General features: G+C 40.9%; 1 pseudogene; it reads right to left on the reverse strand.

Moving 5' to 3' along the window:
- Nucleotides 1-219: 219 nt before the first annotated feature.
- On the reverse strand, nt 220-696 carry LOC101540608 (60S ribosomal protein L21-like; annotated as a pseudogene).
- Nucleotides 697-6922: the final 6226 nt, after the last annotated feature.

Here is a 6922-nt window from a genome sequence, read left to right on the forward strand (position 1 = left end):
AGTGCTCTTCATTTTCTCATTGTCTGCTGGAATGGGGACTCCTCTGTACACTGTATGTAACATGAAGAGTCAAGCTCTAGGTATGGGCCCAAGAGATAGGACAGGGATTTAAACACTTTTCTTGCATGCGGCTGACCCTGCATAATGGTCTTCCGGCATGTTTAGTTTTTTTTTTTTTTTTATAGTCCAGGAGTCTCTTTATTTTTAAACAAACACTTCTCATGCCATGAATTCATAGGGGCTGGGCTCCAGCAGCTCAGGCTCCTTTCCATTGGTTCTTACAAAGTGCGCTTCTCTGGATGGAGCGGGCTGGCGCTTCAGTTGAACCCAAGTCCCTTTCTCTTTGGCTTCCTTCTTTTTTTGATCATTTTCCTTCACCCATTTCAGGAAGCTGTCTCAACTTTTAGAGTGCTTAATACGCTTGATGTGGACATTAATTCTCTTGGCAAGAATCTTGCCCTTGACTTGTTTGCTAACGACAATGCCGACAGCATGCTGGGTAACATTGTAGACAGTTTTGCCATGATAACATTTGTGGGGCATTCCTTTTTGGACTGTGCCCATTCCCTTTGTGTCTACGATATCACTGTTCTTGTATATACGCATGTATGTGGCCAAAGGAACAACTCCATGTTTTCTGAAAGGTCTAGAGAACATATAGCGAGTGCCCCTCCGCTTTCCCTTTGTGTTGGTCATTTTTGTGATTTACTGGGCGCTGGCAGTTCCGGCCGAAAGGCCCGGCATGTTCAGGTTTAATCCCATATACACTTCTTGGTGTGAATCGGGGATAGTCCTTAATCTAATTTTGTGATCTTGTTGCTAATTATAAAAGAATATCTAGTTCATGGTGTCAGGGTGAAGATGGAACAGGATCTGTACAGAATATAATGAGGATGACAGTGATATTTTTTTCACTCTTTCTGGTCGAATTTTCCTAGAGAATAAGTTTTTCTCTTCAATGATGGCAAATGACATTCTGTCTCTTTTTGAAATTGTTGGGGTCCTTAGGTTATCTTTTCCATTTATATTTCAATATTTAACAGGTTTAGTAACCATTAATCACATTTGTTCTTCATCACTTAAAATATGGTTTAAGCAAAATAAATGTACACCAGATTTCAAGATTTAGTACAAATCACAATGTAAAATGTCTCACTAATACTTTTTTCTATGGCTACATGTGGAGATAAATAATAGTTTATATACATTGAGCTAAATGAAATATCAAAATTAACCTTCTACTTCTTTGTGTTTATTAAAATGTTGATTTCTAGTAAATTCAAGCTTACATATACATAATGCAGTATACTCCACTTAACACTGCTAACCACCTGTTAGAAAGAATGCTGTTATCTTGCAGGTTATCTTCATTCCCTCTCCTAAAACTGGCTGGCGAGTGACAGACTCTCATCTATCTTTATCTTACTTTTTTCTGGGGTGGATTGGGGACACATCAAGCAGTGCTCATAGGCAATTCCTGACTCAGTGCTCAGGGATCACCCTTGGTGATACCTGGAAACCTTATGTCATATCAGGGATCAAACCAGGATCAGATGCAGGCCAGGTAAGCTCATCTCTCTCCTGCTGTTCTATCTCTCCTGCTCTAACCTACTCTTTGGAAGCCCAATGATCCTGGCTTCAGTGTTTTCTGGCCCTAGGTAGTCTTGAGACTGTGAGTCTTGTCTTGCTTCCTGTAAATAAGGAACAAAAGGAAGATTTCCTTTGCCACTGAATTAGCTTACACTGTTCTGGAGTTGGAGCTCTGGCATCCCGGCCTTGCATTTCCGCACAGGAGGATTAGAGAAAGCCTAGATCCAAAGGCGATTTTGCTAAGGATTTAATTGGCCCTCTTATTTCTCCTTTAAAGTTCAGTCAAATCTCAGAACAGTTAAGGCTGTATTTTAGGGTAAGATGTAAGTAGTCATGATTTGGAGATGTCTTTCCTTCTTTGAGCTGCAGGAAGCCTTGAGCACATTCTCAGAGGGATTTGCCCCCACCCACAGTGACACCCCAAATGCCTCCTTCTCGCCTACACTGGGAAGGCACTGAGCGTGTCTCACTTAGTTTCCATGGAAGAAGTAATTTCACACCAATCTTTGTATTTTGGTGATGGCCAAGGACTAGACATTTTTTTTTAACTTAAATATTCTCATCTGAGTGACTTAAAGTCCCATTCCATTTCTTTCTTTTAGAATGACACAAGTTCTCAGAACACTGACTGCACATCAGACCATATGTGGGGTCTCTAGCCTGACTCCTGTCCCACCTCCCTGATCCAGGGCTGGGCAGCACCTATGACTGTTCTTCAAGCTCTCATATTTTATAAATATTTTTAAAAACTGTGGACAGCAGCCAGGCAGTGCAGTTTCATGTAGGCTTCTAGAGCACTGCAGCCCTGGGATAAAGCACTCACCATGCGGTCATCAGGTTTACCAAGAGGAAGGTCAGTTGTTCCCCGGGATCAGCAGGGTTGTGAGCTATACCTGCAAACGTAGCATGCAATCCCCAAAGGAGCAGAAAAGAATAAATTTTCTGATAAAAAGTGGAAGCCAAAGGAGAAAAAGGAACAAAGGCAAAGTAAGCAAAAGCAGTGAACCAAGAAACAAAAGACATAGTAAGAGGGAACCGCAGTCTATCTGATCTCTGCTGTGATACGAGAGAAGAGCCATGTCTGATTAATAGCATGTCCAATGTCTGAGCAGTAATCCCTAGCCTCCCTCTTACACCCAGAGGAATATTCATTTGACTAATTTTATTTCTTCCCCTTCTTTCCCTCATTTCTGTTGTGATCACTAGGCATAACACACAGCTGGCTGAGTTACTTGCATGGTTTTGTTATGGTATTGGTAGAGGTGGCAGTAACTACTAGATTGCCACCTTTGCACTCAGCTGTGGTGTTCAGTGAGGTTGTGTTTCTTAAAAAAATTTTGCAGGGGGATTGGAGAGGGACCATGTGACTGACCCAAGTTCAATCCGTAGAACCACATATGGTCCCCTTTCAAACTGCTTTTGAAAGTCAAAGTTTTATAGTCATTCCAAAAACATTCTAAAAACATCCTACCTCATGCCATTTTTAAATATAGATGCTTTAAAACAACTTGAGAGGCCATATCCAGAGGTTCTCAGGCTAGTCCATGCTTGGGGCTTGGAAGTTATTCCCAGGGGAATGTGCAGTGCTGGAAAAGTATCTGCCATAGGGCACAGAGGCAAGCTGGGGGTGTTTGTTGGGAAGGAAACTGAGGGCATTGGTGGGCAATGTACACTGGTGGAGGGATGGGTGTTGGAACGTTATATGACTGAAGCCCAATCATAAACAACTTTGCAACTGTTTATCTCACTGTGATTCAATAAAAGGGGAGGTATAAAATATGAGATGAAATAATCTGCTGGCTAATTTTTTTTGAACAGCAGAAAATTGCAAAATATTTAAATGGAAAGTTTTGATTTTCTTGAGCATCAGCTTAACATTTCAAAGATGGTGGGTAGTTTTGATAGCCTACTATCTATACAAGCATACTAAATGGCAATGTGGAGTCATAGTTAATCATTTACTTTGATTCCTGTGTTGTTGTAGTTCCTTAGGTAGAAATATTTTCCATAGAAAGCCACCGCTTGGGTGCTGGGGGCATAGCTCAGAGCTGGAGTCTGGCCTTGCAGGCTTGAGGCAGAGAGCTCTAGAGTTGGACCCCAGGCACCATCCCGCATGAAAGAATGTGATCTCAGCAGCTGTGCTGTTTCAGAGCCGTGGCACCACAACAAAGTGTGTGGGATATACGGTGTATTGAAACCATGTGTGTGCAATCACCACAACTAAAGTGGGTGACCTGTTTTTAGCACCCAGCTAAGTGTGCAAGCACCACAATTACATGTGTAATTCCTGGTGGTTACTGCAAGAATAAGTGATCTCCAGTTATGGCAGAAACAACAAAAAAAGAAAAGGGAAATGAAGAAAGAAAGAAACCCCCTCCTTGATCTTGGCTTTCTTGTCAAGTTTGCTCTGCTTTGTTTTGTTCGAGGAGCAGCCATGTGCTGGAACCACTCCCTGCTCTCTGCCAAGAGAACATGTGGGTCTGAGGATTGAATTGGGGTCTGCTGCATGCAAGGCATGTACCTTAATCCTTGTACTGTCTTTCCATCCCATCTTCTCAGAATCTTAGGCACTCTAAAACATCTGGTCATAATAGTATAGTTTCACTAGTAACTTTGTCAATGAGCTATGAAAGAATAAAATATTTTAGTGTTTATATAATGTATATGATACTAAATTGTGACTTAGTGCAACTTACATGCAGCTTCTCAACATTTGAAGATATTGGTACTTGACATTCAGTTAAGTAAACTTTGTCTCCAAATAATAGACTTATAAGTTACCGAAATACTGTTTGGAAAGAATCCCAACTACATATTATTTATATATATATAAATTATATTAGTTTACATATATATTTAGAGTTTTGATAAGTTAATAATTAAATATTGGGAGCTGGAGAGATAGTACAGCGAGTCACTTGCCCTGCATACAGCTGACTCGGTTTGATCCCTGGCATCCCATATGGTCCCCTTAGTTCACCAGTAGTAATTCCTGAGTTCAGAGGCAGGAATAACCCCTGAGCATCACCACGTGTGGAGCATACCCCTCCCCCAAATAATAAAGTAAAATAAAATGTAACATATATATTTTTTAAATTGTGCATGTACCAGAGAGATAGTATAGCAGGTAAGGCTCTTGCCTTACATGCAGCTGACCCAAATTCTATCTCGGGCACCACACATAGTTTCCATAGCCCCACTGGAAATGATCTCTAAGCACAGAGTCAGGAGTAACAAACAAAACAAACAAAATGAATTGTGTATGAATTAAAATGTCTATTACTAATTCTCAAAGCAGCCACTTAAATCCCATGATAGGAAAAAGGTAATGAAAGGTCTTACTCAAGTTTGACCAACTGATTTGAACAAGTTATTCAGCTTCTTTATTGAGTAAAAAAACTGGTCAAATGGGCTTTACTGTTCCTGTGTCCTGAAGTTTTGTGAATCTATTTTTTTCTTTTTTCATTTTTTGTTTGGGAGCCATACCTGGCAGTGCTTAGGGCTAATCCCTGGCTTGGTGCTTAGGGGTCAACTCCTGGTGGGCGTGGGTGATCATATGCAGTACCAGGGATTGAACCTGGGTCAGCCATGTGCAAGGCAAGCACCTTCTCTACTGTACTGTCTGTCTAGGCACTAAGATTTTGTGAATCTAACTTCAGAAAGAAAATTACTGGAAATTTCTTCATGCGGGATTCAGATTTACAGAAAAAGGAACTGAAAATTTCTTCTTAGAGCAACAACTACGCAGAAACAAGTACAGGTGACAGGAGATTATTGTTAAATAAGGTTTCCTTTTCCTTTTTTCTTTATGGGCCACACCCAACAGTGCTTAGGAACTACTCCTGGCTTGGTGCTCAGGGATTGCTCCTGGTGGTGTTAGATTGGAGGCAGGGGAATTTCATCATGCCCAGCTATTGAACTGAACCTTCTGCCTACAAAGCCTGTGTTCCAGTTTTTTCCTATATCACACTGGTCCAAATAAAGTTTCTTTTCTCACCATTCTTTTCTTTATGATGAAAAATATGCCCTGTGAGAATTATCACAAATCCAGACTTTGCTTTATCTATGATCTTGATTTTTTTTTCTTTTTGGGTCATGCCCGGCGATGCATAGGGGTTACTCCTGGCTCTGCATTCAGGAATTACCCCTGGTCGTGCTCAGGGGACCATATGGAATGCTAGGAATTGAACCCGGGTCAACTACATGCAAGGCAAATGCCCTACCCACTGTGCTATTGCTCCATTTCCATTGATGTTTAATATTTCTATGCTCTGGGGATATCTTCCTGAGAACAGGACATGACAACTTTCCAACTCTCAGGCGGGACCTCCATGGGGCCTGTGAGCCACTGAGCACCTGCTGACTGAATGGTTCTGAGAAGATGAAAGATCAAAAGACCTGGAAAAAGAGGCTTTGGCTGGGAGTTGTGGTAAGCAATAGGAAATTCTCACACATCCTCTGCTTATCTACTCCCTCATCTACAAAGAGGTCATATAATCCAACTACAGTTGTGTTCATATCAGAGCTGTAGTAAAAATATCTTTAGTGACTTCTCATATCTGGGATCGTCTGTGACCCAACTCTAAGCTTCTCTTTCCAGCCAGCTCTGACTTCCAGCCAACTTTCTCACTCAGACTCTCTCATCTCAGAGGAACTCTTCATTTTCCTTGACTTATACTTTTTCTGGGATAGTCATTACTTCCCAACTGCCTTAATTCTCATCTCTGCCTCTTGAAATCCTAATCATCTCTCAAGCTCAGCTTGTTCTGCTAACTTATATATCAATGTTTTTTCTCTCCCTTATATATCAATTTTTCTCTCCCTTATATATCAATGTTCAGAGTCATTGGTTTGTGTCTTCCTTTGGTTAAATTATTTGCTTTTCTATTTAGTTCATAATTATTTCTACACATCTTGGGCCTTGTCTTTATGGACCTTGGAAGCATTTAAGTCACAACAAAAACTTAGGAGCCACATGAAACTGGTGCAGAAGTGGATGTATCAGGACAGCTGTAAGGCAAGGTGAAATTGAAACCTAGGAGCAAATGGCGTCAGATCACCTCAAAGCACAAAGGCTTTATTTTCTGGAATTGAAGCTCTGGGTATCTTGCCAACCCGTCAGCCTCCCAGGGAGGGACCTTGTTTTTTTGCCTTTCTCTTTTCTTCTTTATTGAGCTCCAAACACCTGCATCCCTCTCAGGTTGTATAAGAGAAGAATTGGAAATACAAGCTGCACTTAAGTAAAGAAGTGTTAATTTGGAAAGATTATATTGTGGTTTGGCTAATCGCACAATTACAAGCCATTTAGTTTTGATCACTTATTTTCTTATCA

This window comes from Sorex araneus, chromosome 2 (assembly GCF_027595985.1).
Source record: "Sorex araneus isolate mSorAra2 chromosome 2, mSorAra2.pri, whole genome shotgun sequence".
Classification (NCBI taxonomy): domain Eukaryota; kingdom Metazoa; phylum Chordata; class Mammalia; order Eulipotyphla; family Soricidae; genus Sorex; species Sorex araneus.